This window comes from Rhinoraja longicauda, chromosome 12, assembly GCF_053455715.1.
Source record: "Rhinoraja longicauda isolate Sanriku21f chromosome 12, sRhiLon1.1, whole genome shotgun sequence".
In the NCBI taxonomy this organism is placed as follows: domain Eukaryota; kingdom Metazoa; phylum Chordata; class Chondrichthyes; order Rajiformes; family Arhynchobatidae; genus Rhinoraja; species Rhinoraja longicauda.
The window spans coordinates 34,228,217-34,243,748 of NC_135964.1; the positions used below are offsets into that span (position 1 = coordinate 34,228,217).

Here is a 15,532-nt window from a genome sequence, read left to right on the forward strand (position 1 = left end):
ACAAAGCCTCATAGACAATAGGTAGATACAGGCGAGGAGAGTTTTCAATAAGCAGATGGTTGGACAAAGGCCAGAGATGAAAAGGTGTGAGATAAAAGGATTTTAATTCTATTTTGTGAAGCCAAAGGTAGGAATGTAGTTGGGAGGTCGAGGGTAGAAATAGGTTTGGGGAAAGGTGGGGATTAAGTTGCCTCAAATTGTTTTTAGTTAACTTACCCCCCCCCCCCCATTTCCACCCCTTTCTTTCCACTCCTCCTCTCTCCCCTGCACCCCACCTGGGCACACACCTCTTTCTACCCTCCTTCCCCTTCCACCCACATTCCTTTCTCTTGATTCACAATTTACAACTCTTCAAGTATTATAAGAAAATAACTGCAGATGCTGGTACAAATCGATTTATTCACAAAATGCTGGAGTAACTCAGCAGGTCAGGCAGCATCTCGGGAGAGAAGGAATGGTGACGTTTCAGGTCGAGACCCTTCTTCAGACTATTACAACTCTTCAATCCTTCTGTCTTACTTTTTTATCTTTTAGTAATTGTGTCTTTACAAAGTGTAGCTAAACATGTGATGAAAATGCAGCAAATACTCGGCCTCTGATGCTCCAGAGAAAACAATGTGATCAACTCTCCTTATAGCTAATACCCTCTAATCTGGTAAACTGCTTCTGCACTCTCTCCAAAGCCTCCACATCCTTCCTGCAATGAGGCGACCAGAACTGTGTGCAATGGAGCATTCACAGAGCACTTATATTTTACTTGTCCTCAGAAGACTCCTTTCCAGGTAAATTCAAGTAAAGTCGAGTTTATTGTCGTTTGCACAAGCACAGTGATGTTCAGGTACAATTAAAATATTGCTTGAAGCACCTTCACAAGCACATAGACTAAGACACCACACTGTCTCAGCAAGGCCGCCAGCACAATCAAGGATGAGTCTCACTCTGGACTTCTCCCCTGTTGCATGCTGGGCTGTGGTCGATGAACAACAATCTGTTGTATGTGTTTCTGTTATCCAGCTGGGCCAGAGCAGAATGCACAGCCAGTGAAATAGTATCTGCTGTAGTGATAGGCAAATTGAAGCGGAGCAGATCACTTCTGAGGCAAGTGTGATTTGCACCATAGTCAGTCTCTTGATGCACCTCACTATGGTCGAAGTGAGTGCCACCAGGTGGTAGTTATTGAGGCAGAACTCCATGCACTTCTTAGATCATAAGGTCAAAAGTGATAGGAGCAGAATTAGGACATTCGGCCCATCAAATCTACCCACCATTCAATCATGGCTGAATTATTTGTCCCTCCCTAACCCCATTCTCCTGCATTCTCCCCATAACCCCCAACACCCGCACTAATAGGGGTGCCAACTATCTCACTCCCAAATAAGGGACAAGGTGGCGTAACCGCCCCGCACCCCACGTGACCTCACCCAGCCAGCGACCACGTGTTCCCGCTCCACCAATGGCGCTTGCCCGGGCCGGGAGGCGGGTTGCTACGCAACCTCCATTAGGCAGCGCCCGGCCTCCAGACCTACACTGTCCAGACGTACACTGTCCGGACCTACACTGTCTGGGCCTCCAGCGCCCCCCGGGCCTACAGCGCCCCCCCGGGCCTAATGCGGGACAAGGGCTGTCCCGTACGGGACAAACCAATTTAGCCAAAAATACGGGATGTCCCGGCTAATATGGGACAGTTGACACTGATCAAGGATCGATCTATCTCCGTCTTAAAAATATCCATTGACTTGGCCTCCACAACCTTCTGTGGCAAAGAATTCCAGAGATTCACCACCCTCTGACTAAAGAAATTCCTCCTCATCTCATTCCTGAGGCTATAATCTCTAGTCCTAGACTCTCCTACTAGTGGAAACATCCTCTCTACATCCACTCTATCCAAGCCTTTCACTATTCAGTACATTTCAATGAGGTCCCCCCTCATTCTTCTAAACTCCAGCGAGTACAGGCCTAGTGCCATCAATCGCTCATTATACGTCAACCCACTCATTCCTGGGATCATTCTTATAAATCTCCTCTGGACCCTCTCCAGGGCCAGCACATCCTTCCTCAGATATGGTGCCCACAATTGCACACAATACTCCAAATGCAGCCTGACCAGCGTCTTATAGAGCCTCAACATTATATCCCTGTTATTGCATTCTAGCACTCTTGAAATTAGGTACTGATTCAATTGAAGCAAGTAGAGATTTTTGACCGCAGAAGCAAGAGGTTGAAGAGATTCCCTTCCTTACCACAATCCTGAGGATAAAAAGAGCTCAGGTACTGACTGGTCTTGGCCTAGTTGAATTCTGGAAAGTACTTGAAGGGCCGAATAGTCTTCTCATTTTCCTTTTTTCATGAAAATGGATGTACACTAGTCTGTTCCTATAAAGAGCTATCTGAGATTATAAACCAGATCCTGGCAATTATTTCAGAGGACAAGGCCAACTAATGTAAAAACTTCCTGACTTCTAACCCAACAAAGAGGCGATAGATTTTATAGACATGACCTCTAATCCTAACGTCCTTATCCATTTCAAACAATCTACCCTATCGGAGTGCATCCAAACCTTTCATCATTTAAAAAACCTCAGTCATATCCTCACAAACGTAAACACACTTGACTCATACAGCCTTTGAGATAATGACTGCTCTTTCCAGGTGTTAACTACAGTTCTTTGCTATTAAAATTTCATGTTTCAGACATTATGAATCCAGTCTATTCAAGACAACACAGACCACAGATGTCAGCCGATTCCCAGTTGCTTGGAAACACAGCAGATGAAAAGCTCCCTGTGCCAGCACTTTGTTTGCAGTGAGAGCACATTAGGAAACAAGCAGCAACTGAACCGCTGTGATTTCTTGCTGTATACTACAGGACAATCGCATTTAGTTTTGAGTGCAATTATGGCTGTGGTCCGGACAGAAATTCTTTTGATATTTCTATCCAACTAGCCCTGCCAAACCCGTTTCAAAGCCAACAGGATGCATGCCATTCCTAACACGAGTCAATGCCCGGTGGCTGCAAGACTGATCAGGGGAAATCAACAGCAAAATCGTAAGGGGGTCTATTTTTTTGAGACCACTGGTGTTTCTGATAACTATTAGGGCTTGGGTAGACCTAATACAAATTGACACACTCTCACACCTTTCCCAACCCAGTCATCCCTTCTACTCCTTGCTCCCTGTGGGGCAGATATACAGAAGCTTGAAAGAGCACATCACCAAATGTGGGAAAAGCTTCTTCCCCTCTATTATTAGGCTTCTGAATGCTCCTTCCATAAGCTAGAGTACAGCCCGATTCTCTTCCAACTCATTACAGACATTGGGCTTTGCCTCTGGAACTATGATGCTATAATGCTGAGAACAATATTTTGTGTTTGTACCTTTCCCTTGGCTCTTATTAATGTATTTGAGTTTGGCTTGATTGTATTTATGTATAGTATTATCTGATTTGATTGGATAGCATGCAAAATAAATATTTTCACTGTACAATGTTACATGTGACAATAATAAACCTAAATCTGAATCTAAGATATGGTAGGTTTTGTGATAACAGCAACAGATTAAAGACAGTGCCAGACTGGAGAAATGAGATTAACAAAGTGAGAAGCAATAAACGTTAGAATCGAGGTAAGAGAAAGAAAATTAGCTGCATGGTACAATATTTAAGATGGATCTGATGGCCCTGAGGATGTGTGTACACTAGTCTGCAAGTGTCACAATGAAGGAGGACCTGGCGGGGGGGGGGGGGGCCTGCTGTCACATGCGGGTGGCAGGCCTGGTCCGCCACCGCAAGAAGATAAGACTGCTCAATTAACCTTTTGTACCTTTGTCAGCGCCAGAAATGTGGCAACCCCTTGTGCACTGCCTTGGTGGGGTGTGCAGTAAGGTTTTACCGGATTGTATGAAGAACAAAGAATTTCACTGTACCGAGCTACTTGTGCCAATAAAGTATCATTGAATCCTGGATCTGTTGCTTTTTAAATAGAGGCACAGAGCACACAAATAAGGCAAGGTTGCTATTCTAAACTGGTTTAACATAATGATTTTGACGGAGTATTATGGCCAAATTTAAGCACCACACTTTAAAAAGAACATGAGGATATTAGTGAGAGCGAAGACTTACTATCCACTTCACATAACTTAATCCCTGGAACTATTTTAGCAAAGGTCTTCACTCTCACCAAGAGTTGGTCCTCATCAACGTACTTTCAGGAAATCTCTTCCACTCCTTTGAGGTTTAAAGCATAGTAATCAGAGGGCAAAATTGTATTCCAGCTCAGCACTCACCAAGTTCAAGTGTTAATTCAATGTAACTCCCTTAAGGTTGGTATATCCCAATTTTCTTCACCACCGTTGAATACTGAAGTGAATGCTTCAATGACCGGGTCACCAAAACTACTCTTCCTGTTTCTACCTCTTCTTCACTGTCAACATGTGCTGCTGAAGCATCATATCTTCTTCCTAATGCCACAATTTTGTAGATATCCCGTCACCTTTGTATTGTTGACTCAGGATGCTCAAATTAATTTTGTTAGCATTTTGAGCATTCTACCTGATAAAATTTTGCAGCATAAATAGGCTGATGAATACTCAGAATATTTAGGATATGCAATCAGAAATATCATACAATGCAAAAAGCCAACTGACTTGCCATAACCCGCTTTGCTACCCAACTGTATTCCTGCTATTTCCGGTATGAAGGCAAAAGCAGAAACCATATTCCTGACATTGGATGAAACCATTTAGTGCTGACCTCTGGAATTATTTCAACACGCAAAGGGTATTGGAAATCTGGATTTCTGTCCTCAAAGGAAGATCTGGTTGATGCTTGGTCAATTCAAAGAACCTAGCTGAAACCAACTGATTTTTACTAAGAAGGGGAATTAATAGCTGCAGAAAAAAGGCAAGTAAATGGAGGCACAGCTGAACCTTGACCTAAATGATTCATGGAACCAGCTCAATGGGCTGAATGACTTACTCCTCGCCCTCTATTCCTATAGACCATCTAACACTTTTGTGTTCAGCTATAAATATTCTTTCTTCACAGATTTAAATAAAACAATGTCTTCAAAATGCTTTGTCTTGGTGGTTGTCTGTACAATTGAACTGATCTCATTTCTTAAGTTATAATAATAATTTGAACTGGTTCAGTGAGTCACCACACTAAAAAAATCTATTCCTTTCATTGTGTTTTCAATGCTGGGTAAATGTTTGATATTTGTCCATATGGGAGTTGACTTTGGTCATGAATCACATACTGAAAATAAATCAGATAAGGCCCATTTCCAATACTTTGTTTCTCACACCCTCTTCTTCCTAGACCTTGGCAAGATCTTACCTCTACTCACCTCCCACTACATATGACTGCATATTCAATATTTTATGAACCCCCAGCCAAAAAAACATTCCCTCTTCAGTAGTTAGTCTTCCAAATGGATCAATCCCTTAATGGATCACTGCCCATCACTACCCATTCTTCATTTTCCTGTCACACCCACCCATGTAACTGAAGGGGAGACAGCATCTGCACTTCTACTGTCAAAAGACCTAAACATTCATTTTAGGTGAAACTGCAAAACATCTCTATTTCTTTCAATCCAATACAGCATATTTGCTGAAAATAGACACAAAGTGCTGGAGTAACTCAGCAAGTCAGGGTGCATCTCTGGAGAAAAACGATCGGGACTTCAAGAGACATTAAGAGTCTGAAGAAGGGTCCAGACCCAAAACATCACCCATCCTTTTTCTCCAGAGATGCAGCCCAATCCGCTGTTACTCCAGCATTTTGAGACTGCCTTTGGTGAAAATCAGCTTCTACAGTTCCTTTCTACACAAGACATTTACTGCTTACATTTATATTTCGTCTACATTTATGTGGATAACACAGATTGGGTGACTACATTGAGAAACACCTCTGTGTTCTCCAAGTGCAAAACCTTGAGTTCCTGGCAGCCATTCATTTTAACAGTTGACCCTCGCAACCACACAGTTCTCCACGTTTTTTACCTCCTTCATTGGCCAGGTGATGCTCAACAGAAGTTCAGGACACAACAACCATTGTTTAGGTCCTTGACAGTTCTCCAGGCTCAAGGATGAGTTCAACAGTTACGGGCAATGATTTGACATCATTATTTATACCTCCTCTAGGTTCTCCTTTCATTTTTCTACTTGTTCCATTACCATCAACTTTCCAATGATATTCCTTCAGGTAACTAATCTCTCCTTCCTTCCACCCTAGTACAGAGACTTCACTTTTGTCTCTCCACTCCCCCAACCTTTCTTCTGCATTTTAAAGCTTGTTACATCACTATCATTTTTTTTCTGGTTTTGATTAAAGGATATTTATCTGAAACATTATTACTATTTCCCTCTTCACATCTGCTGCATATTCAGAATTTTTCTTTGTTTCTGATTTCCAGCATCTTTGTGTTTTGGCTTCCTAAAATCATAAAGTCATTCAACACGGAATCAGGCCCTTCTGGCTACTGAGTCCATGCCATCCATAACTCCTACATTAATCTCATTTTTTATTTTGCTCAGATTAACGTCAACTCCAGCCTAGATTCTCTCTCGCATATACACACTATGAACAATTTTACTGTGGCCAATGAATCTAATAATCCACACGTCTTTAGCATGCAGTAGGTAACCAGACCACCTGGAGGAAACCCAAGTCGTAATGAGGAGAACTTGCATATAGACAACACAGGTCATTGGAGCAATGAGGCAGCAGTTCTACCAGTTGTGCCGCTGTGCTACCTGACTGAAGCATATATTACTGTCTGAGGTTGTGAACTATTATTTATACACAGTGATCCAAGACAGTTAAGAAAATATTGCAGATTATATTGCAGTAGTAACTCTGAGATAGAGAAAATGTATTGCAGAGAGGCAAATTAATAACAAAAATGATCATTATGAAAAGCTGCAAACAGTTATATCTGGCAATGCTGCCATTAATATTATGTTTGTAAATGTGCAGACATCAAATGCAATCTGACAACACGCCCACATCCACGGAGATAATGTGAAAAGCCTGTAGGTTTTGCTACTTGGGGCAGGTTGAGTGAACATCCTTACAGCTAATATCTAATGTTCCATGGATATTTAAATGACTAGTCTCTGCATAAAGCAGAATTTGACCACCAATAAGGAGGAACAGGACCTGTAGAACATTCTTCTTGGTAGCTGGAATAAACTTGCCCATGACACTGGCTTGGAGGAGCAGAGGTCAAACTAGAGCAAACCACCAGAGAACATAAAGAGTTAGCAGAGGTTAAAAGATACTTGGGAAACAATATTGAGGGGGGTGGGGTTATAGGAGGTGGTGTGGATTGGAAGGTTAGCATGGATAGATGGTTATGATGAGCATTTTTAATTTCTGATGGGGCTTCATAAGTATTTGGAACACTTCTTCAAAGGCCAGTGGAAGCTGATTCTTTGAATATTTTAAAGGCAGGTGTGGATAGCTATTTGAGATGCAAGGGGGGGTGAAAGGATAATGGGACTGGGTTGGTAACAGTCAGATCAGCCACAATCTTATTAAATGGCAGCGCAGACACGAGGGGCCTACTTCTGTGCCTGATTCATCTGTTTGTATGTCCTGTCCAACTCCTGCTGTAGTTCAATCACCACTGCATTGCAAATAAAGGAACCATTATTTCCTCTAATTTTTATAGGTGCAGAGGATGAAGCCATATTAATGAACAAATTGGATGTGCCACAAATTATCAATTAAATATTGCAGACAGTAATGTTTTGGTATACATTTCCCTGGAATAGAAATATACAGATACATTTCAATGCAAATTTACATCAACAGATTCAGACAGAAATAAATTTAGGGCGGCATGTAGAGCAGCTGTAAAGTTGCTGCCTTCCAGGACCCGAGATCTGGGTTCGATCCAAACTATGGGTGCTGTCTCTAAGGAGTTTTACGTTCTCCCAGTGACCACGTGGATTTTCCCAGTTTCCTTCCACACTCCAGGTTTGTAGGTTAATTGGCTTCGGTAAAGATTACAAATTGTCCCTAAGTGTGTAGGATAGTGCTAGTGTATGGGGATCACTGGTTGGCATGGACTCGGTGGGCCGAAGGGCCTGTTTCTGCACGCTATCTCTAAACTAAACTAAACCTGTCAATGAAAACACAGGGGGGGGCTTGCCTGTGAAGAACAACATTTGAACTATTAACCTTCACAACACAGGAAAGGATGAAAATTGTTTGGCGTATCTAATCGCCTAGGAATAAAGTTTATTCCATCCATTATGTGCTGTGCACCTGTAATGAATGCACCTTTGTTCCCTGTTTGATACTCAAACAATTGCCATTTGTTTGCTTTTGTGTTTCAACACAAGCTGACGGAAATCATGTGTGTGGAAGACTGGAGACTATTTCTCTTTGCTCAAGATTATCAACTGAGCTTATCTGAACACCAGTGACAGCTGAAAGGAACAATGTAAGCCTGAAACAAACTGTTACCTGCACTTAACCTGCATTATTGTGATACTAATCCTTCCTTCTCCCCAAGCTAAAAGAAACTTAAGATCTGAGTGCTTAAAGTTATGAATTATTACCTACCAATGCCTCAGATTACAGTTGCTGGCAATTCAATGGTTGTCACATTGTATTGTTAAAGCCATTTATTTATCTATAGCGATCTGGGAAAATAGAAAAAGGTCTGAAGTCTTGTAACACGTGGGTGAGCTTCTGGGATCCAGTGTTTCTTCAGAGAGGGCTAGGATGGAGGACGTGCCAAGATCAGGGTAAATGGGGCATGAGCATAGTGAGGTCCTGGAGAACAGATGAAAAACAAGGACACTGGATAAGAAGGTTGTAAGATCTGAGAAGATAGACCTGAGGCCCTCAAGTTGGAAAATGTGGTGGGATATCTATGTTGCTTTCAAGCACAGAGAAGGAAATTCCCCCACTGCCTCGCCAACATGGTTCTGGAGGAGTCTCTGGTCGTCTGTGGATGAAAGGAACCTCTGCTAATTCATCCTCTTCTGCCAGGACCCTCCAGTTTTGCATGCACACATCCCGGAGTTCATTCTTAGCCATGTTTTACCATTCTTCAATTTTTCCTATAGAAAACCGACTTCCACCAGGACTGAAAGCACAAAAAAACATATCCTACAAGAGGTAGACAATGGCTTTTCTGAAGCTGCCCCTCTCGACTTGGATGCATCCAGCAGTTCGTCTTGGTTGGATGCGGAGGTAATTGAATGTAGGTAGCATGAAGCCAGGAACATTGCACATCATGATTCCAATGCTCTCCATTGGGATTCATTTAATGATCCATTCTGTTTTCTCTGTGCAAAGGGAGCCTTGTACAACAGTCAAATGCAGATTTATTAACAAGATATGAATATTATCTTGTAAAAGTATAACAAACTTTAGTAGTAGTTTAAGATAATAATTAAACTGTCAATGTTTGGAAACCATTCACAACAACCTCATATTTATGTAACAAATTTATATTGCAAAATGCCCATAATTCAAATCACAGCATTACTATTAGATAGCATTTGACATTGAGCTACAGAATGTGATAGTAAAATGTTAATGCAAGAATGGCTTCTTAGCTCTGATGCCGAAGGGCGGAGGTAAAGAGAACAAAGGGGAGAATTCCAAACTCATGGCATTCTTATAGTTGCGAAGGGTGACATAGAATCAGAAGATGTAGTGTCATTGTGGATAGAAATGAGAAATTGTAAGGGTGAAAAGACCCAACAGGGAGTTATCTACAGGCCCCCAAACAGTAGCATGGAGATAGGGTGCAAGTCGCATCAGGAGTTAAAATTAGCATGTAACAAAGGTAATGCTGTAGAGGTTAGGGGAGATTTTAACATGCAGGTAGACTGGGAAAATCAAGTTGGTACTGGACCCCAAGAAAGGGAATTTTAGAGTGCCTCCAAGATGGATTTTTAGAGCAGCTTGTACTGGAGCCGACCAGGGAGAAGGCAATTCTGGATTTAGTGTTGTGTAATGAACCGGAATTGATCAGGGAACTCAAGGTAAAGGAACCATTAGGAGGTAGTGACCATAACATGATGTTTTAATCTGCAATTTGTGAGGGGGATGGGAAAATCAGAAGTGTCGGTATTGCAGTTGAACAAAGGGGACTATGTTGGCATGAGGAGCTGGCCAAAGTTGACTGGAAAGGGACCCATGCTTGACAAATCTTCTGGAATTTTTTGAAGTTATAACAAGTAAAATGTACAAGGGAGAGCCAGTGGATGTAGTGCACCTGGACTTTCAGGAACCTTTTGATAAGTTCCTACACAGGAGATTAGTGGGCAGAATTAGAGCACATGGTATTGGGGGTAGGGTACTGACATGGATAGAAAATTGGTTGGCAGAGAGGAATCAAAGAGTAGGGATTAACGGGTCCCTTTCAGAATGGCAGGCAGTGACTAGTGGGGTACCGCAAGGATCGGTGCTGGGACCGCAGCTATTTACAATATACATTAATGATTTAGATGAAGGAATTAAAAGTAACAGTAGCAAATTTGCAGATGACATAAAGCTGGGTGGCAGTATGAACTGTGAAGAGGATGCTATGAAGATGCAGTGACTTGGACAGGTTGGGTGAGTGGGCAGATGCATGGCAGATGCAGTATAATGTGGATAAATGTGAGGTTATCCATTTTGGAGGGAAGAACGGGAAGGCAGATTATTATCTGAATGGTGTCAGGTTAGGAAAAGGGGAAGTACAATGAGACCTGGGTGTCCTTGTACATCAGTCACTGAAAGTAAGCCTGCAGGTACAGCAGGCAGTGAAGAAAGCTAATGGCATGTTGGCCTTCATAAAGAGAGGAGTTGAATATAAGAGCAAAGAGGTCCTTCTGCAGTTGTACAGGGCCCTGGTGAGACCACACCTGGAGTATTGTATGCAGTTTTGGTCTCCAAATTTGAGGAAGGATATTTTTGCTATTGAGGGAGTGCAGCTTAGGTTCACGAGGTTAATTCCCGGGATCGCCTGACTGTCATATGATAAAAAATTGAGCGACTGGGCTTGTATTCACTAGAATTTAGAAGGATGAGAGGGGATCTTATAGAAACATGTAAAATTATTAAGGGATTGGACACGCTAGATGCAGAAAACATGTACCTAATGTTGGGGAGTCCAAAATCAAGGGCCACAGTTTAAGAATAAGGGGATCTGACATGGGCAATGCACATTGCCGCACTGGTGGGTAAGGCAAAGCAGCGCCTTTACCACTTTAGACAGCTGAGGAAATTCAGAGTGTCTCTGAGGATCCTTCATTGCTTCTACTCTGGGGCTGTAGAGAGCATCCTGTCCGGCAACATCACAGTCTGGTTTGGGAACAGCTCTGCCCAGGACAGGATGGCCCTGCAGAGAGTAGTGCGTTCGGCAGAACGCACCATGGGAACTACACTCGCCCCCCTGCAGGACCTATACATCAGGAGGTGCAGATCCAGAGCCAGCAACATTATGGGGAACCCCTGCCACCCCAGTAACAGACTGTTCCAGCTGCTACGGTCAGGCAAACGCCTCTGCTGTCACGCTGTGAAAACGGAGAGTATGAGACGGAGTTTCTTCCCACAGGCCATCAGGACTGTTAACTTTTATAACTCCAGGGACTAAATTTTGTCTTCTCTATATTAACTTTATTAACTTTATTTATATGCTGTAACTGTAATTCTTTTTCGTGCACAATCCGCAGGCATTGCCACTTTCATTTCACTGCACATCGTGTATGTGTATGTGACAAATAAACTTGACTTAACTTGACTAGGCCGTTTAGAACTGAGATGAGGAAAAACTTTTTCACACAGATTGTGAATTTGTGGAATTTTCTGCCTCAGAAGGCAGTGGAAGCCGAGTCACTGGATGCATTCAAAAGAGAGTTAGGTAGAGCTCTTCGGGCTAGCGTAATCAAAGGGTATGGGGAGAAGGCAGGAAGGGGGTACTGATTGTGGATGATCAGCCATGATCACATTGAATGGCGGTGCTGGCTCGAAGGGCCGAATGGCCTACTCCTGCACCTATAGTCTATGTATCTATGTACCTTCGCAAGTCATGGGGAGAACGTATAAAATTCCTACAGACAGCACCCATAATCAGGATCGAACCTGGATCTCTGATAGATTTGCTGCCTTACAGCACCAATGCACCACCATGTCACCCTTCCCTCTTCTTACTTTATATTCCCTTCATTGTAAAGTTTTTTTGATTTTCCTGGGAATCAATACCAGTGACATTGCTCAATCTCCAGTTTCTTACCCTAGTGACCATTCCTCATAGCAGTGTCTGAATAGTGAATATCAGCCTGCTATTCAGCTAGCACTGTGGATTCTGGATGTTTGTTTTCCACTAGGCTTTGCCATGTGGATAAGAATTCATGTTAGCACATGACACGAGGTGATAGAGATTCAAGCCAGGCAATACAACCCAAGATGGTACAAGGCAGGTGATTATTGCATTCAGCAGTTATAGTTACTCAGCCTTGGGCTGGGTTCAGATTAGCCATGGTCTGATAAAAGTTTGGTCCCTTACCTGAGTGTATCACCAACAGAGTATATCTTGTTGAATTGGATGACATTTGGAAAACTGGGTCCAACTAACTTGATAGAATTCCTCAATGAAATAACATGGAAAGTCAATGATGGAAATATGATTGATACAAATATGAAAGATGGACTTCCACCAGATATTTTACAAAATGCTATTTATGGACTCCATCAAGACTATAGGCTATGGAATAGAAGAGCACATAGCAACATGGATAGAAAATTAGCTAAGCAACAGGAAATGGAGAACAATAGAGATTGTTTACAGTCTGGAAGGAACTATATAATGCAGATCCTTGGAGGTCAACCCGAGAAGCAATGCTTTAATTTTTTTTTTTAAATGATTTGTACATGGGTGTACAGGAATGGGCAGATAGATGGCAGATGAAATTTAATGCTGTAAAGTGCAGAGTGTTACATTTCAATAGGAGAATGAAAAGAGGCAATATATAGAACAGAGGGCTCAAGAGTAAAGCTCGAGAGAGAGAGAGAGAGAGAGAGAGAGCTGTGGTATCTGTGCACGGTTTGTTGGAAGTGGCAGGACAGGTTAAGAAAGTAGGTCAAATCCCATATAGAATAAGTAGAGGCACAGAATATAAGAGCAAGAAAGTCATGTTGAAATTTTATATAACAGTGAAGAGTCTGAAGAAGGGTCCTGACATGAGATGTAAATTGTCTATTTTCCGTCACAGATGATGTTTGGCCTGCTGAGTTCCTCCAGCAGTTTGATTTATCGATCAAGATTCCAGCATCCGCAGTTTCTTCTGACTTTGACCAGTTCCACTGCAACTGGAGTATTGTGAGCAATACTGGTTTTACACTTGCTGAAGATTATGAAGGCTTTAGAGAGAATGCAATGGAGATTTATTGATTTGAAATGCAGATGCTGGTTTACACCAAAGATGGACACAAAATGCTGGAGTAACTCAGTGGGAGAAAAGGAATAGATGATGTTTTGGGTCGAGACCCTTCTTCAGATTGAGAACCAGGGGAGAGGGAAACCAAAGGAATAAAAACGTACAGAACAAATTGGAGCTGGCATTGATGTGTGGAGCTGGAGACCAGGAGGAATCACAGAGCGGGAGCAGCGAAAGAGGGTGTTGCAGAACTCCCGTCAGAGAGAGGAGAACTTCTTCAGAGTAGTCTCTAATTTGTTCTGTACCTTTTCATACCTCTAATTTCCCTCTCCCCTGACCCTCAGTCTGAAGAAGGGTCTCGACCCGAAACATCACTTATTCCTTTTCTCCAGAGATGCTGCCTGACCCGCTGAGTTACTCCAGCATTTAGTGTCTATTTACTGGAATAAATCCAGGGATGAGGGACCTAGTTAAATGAATAGATTGTACATGGTCTCCTTGGAGTACAGGAGGTTAGGGGGGAATTTTAAAGAGTAATTTAAAATCATTAAGGGTACAGTCAGAATGGATAGAGAGAAATGGTTCCCATAGGCAGATGGGTTCAGAATAAAGGTGTCTCATTAAAGAGCCAAAAGTATCAAGGGAAAACTACTCTAAATAGCAAGTGATATAATTTTTTTTAAGTACTGACACTTTTAAGGACACAAAGTGCTGATGTAACTCGACGGCTCAGGCAACATCTCTGGCAAACATAAACAGATGACATTTTGGGTCAGGACCCTTCTTCAGCCATTTTGATACTTTTATTTCTTTTACCAAAAGCTTTTATTCTACATTCCCTAATTCTTCACCCTTCTGCCAACAGGAATAGTTTATCTCTATCTACTCTGACTATACCTTTCATGATTTTAAAGTGGATGTGGTCAGGAATGCATTGCCAGGGGCAATGGTGGAGCCAGATTCAATTGTAGCACTCAGAAAGTAGCTGGATAAATATCTGAAAGAATTTCTTGTCTGTGGGGACAGGGCGGAGAAGTGGGAAAAGCAGAATTATTCTTACTTAGAACCAGTACATATCCATATCGGCTCCTTTCATGCTATAACTATCCAATGCTTTTGCGATGAAGCTTCTGAGCAACAACAGCTTAGACCAGATGGTGCAACCAGGCTGTTTCTGTGTTGTGAAATCTCTGTAATGACCAACCGCAGAAGATGCTGCTTCTATCTCAGCCTGCAACACTCCGGGAACTCTAATACCCAACTGGAGATCAGCTGCAGCAGCAGACCTGCTTAAATCAACTGAACATTACAGCTAATATGGAAACCCATGCCACCCTGGTTATTCATTTACTTTGCCAAACAGACGAGATCGGAAACCCATCAGTTAGTCATAAGATAAAAGAGTTTATTTTGATGTCAATTCCATCAGGCATCACTGCTATTATAGTACCACTAGCCCTTACTTTCTCTGAAGGTCAATTTAAAATTCCTTCAATGACCACAGCATTTTTTTAGTGATGCAGCATAAAAACAAGCTCTTTGGCCCGTCCAGTCCTACCATTGATCACCCATTCACATTAGTTCTATGTTATTCCTGGCATCCACTCCCTATACACTGGGAGCAATTTACAGAGGCCAATTAACGTACAAACCCACACATCTTTGGGAGGAGGGAGGAAACTGGAACAGCCGGGGGAAAACCCACACGATCACAGGGAGAACGTGCAAACTCCACAAAACAGCACCCAAGGTCATGATTGAACACGGGTCTCTGGCTCTGTGAGGCAGCAGTTCTATTAGCTGCTCCACTTATTTTGATTGAGATTTCCAATGTATTTCCTGATAGAATAAAAAATCTCTAAACCAAAGCAAAACGTGATCTTAGTTACAACAGCTACATATTAGGAGACAACAGTATTTAATCACTTCCGTTGCCTGTCCTTGCATACAGAGGAGACTGCGTGTGAGGGAATCTTGTTCATCATAGGTGACTGCCTTAAATGAGCATATTTAGCTCACTGTCCATTTCACACCCTATATGATACTAACTATAACAGAAAAAGAAAATGGAGAACGTTCTTAATGCCCTGCCAGCAAGAATTACTTTGTCCCGCGGTGAGGCACAAGATGTAGGGGAGTCTCGCCC

General features: G+C 42.3%; 1 protein-coding gene across 1 annotated transcript in view; it reads right to left on the reverse strand.

Annotated features, from left to right (window-relative positions):
- The window catches only part of LOC144598892 (E3 ubiquitin-protein ligase Midline-1), a 266,261-nt gene that overhangs the window by 235,668 nt on the left and 15,061 nt on the right, over positions 1-15,532 (reverse strand). The gene's annotated exons all lie outside the window — the stretch shown is intronic.